Genomic DNA, 1,061 nt, shown 5'->3' on the forward strand with positions numbered 1-1,061 from the left:
ATTAATATATTGTATTATTAGATATTTGTTTTAATTATATTATAAAATATAATAATTGACTAATTTTTCAAGATGACATTTTTAGTTATTTTACATGCTTATCAACTAGTTTTTATCAAACATTGTTTATCAATTATCTTATCAACCACCAGTTAGTTTATCAACTAATCTACCAAATATAACCTAAATCTCAAAAAAAAAAAATCGAAGCATTTGTTGTTTATTACATATAAGTGATTATAAAAAACGCATTATCACATAAAAAGGTTGTCATTAAGCTTAACTTTCTTTTTAAACAAATATAAAGTTAATTTTATAGTTTGTAATAATTTTATTTGTTTTCTAATAATGATTTTTATGGTAATGCTGATGGTTATACGTTCATTCAAATTAGAGTAAACTAATACACAATATATATTTATATTCACGTTCACGTTCACATTTATACTTATTAGTTATGTAATTTGGGTGCCTTGCGCATTTTGAAGTAGAGAATTCGAAATGGCAATCATGATTCATGTTTTTTCTTCTACTTTAGGTCACTTTTGATGCTAATTTTATGGTTTTCTGTGATATTGGTAACTCTAATTTTTAGAGTTATTACATGCCTTTTATTTTAATATTCTTTCGTCAGATTCGGCCTTTTTGCTTCCTAAATTTTCAATTTTTGGTCTAATATTTCTTTTTGAGTAGAAAGTGTGCATTTATATGACTTATAACCATTTGGTGTCATTTTATGCTGAAAAGTCGAAGAATTCATACAGAGTGGGATCCAAGGGTGGCCACTCCGTATTGTCAAATTCAACATGTGCAAAAGGACAACTTTGGAKGCTAGTTTAGTGTTGAATGGGGAACCAAAGAGCTGTTTTAGAAGGCTCAAATGAGATGGACAAAAATAGTTGTTTATTCAAGACTCAATTTAAGGAAAAGTGGCTTTAGCCATTGTCATTACCCCACTTCCTTTGTGCCATTTGGGTATAAGGGATGTGCTTTTGGCTTGACCTATATAAATGCTTGACATTTATTGTTTTCATCCATCTTTATCCACCTTAGTTACTTAG

This window comes from Cynara cardunculus, unplaced genomic scaffold (assembly GCF_001531365.2).
Source record: "Cynara cardunculus var. scolymus isolate 2C unplaced genomic scaffold, CcrdV1 Un_Scaffold_6528, whole genome shotgun sequence".
NCBI lineage: Eukaryota > Viridiplantae > Streptophyta > Magnoliopsida > Asterales > Asteraceae > Cynara > Cynara cardunculus.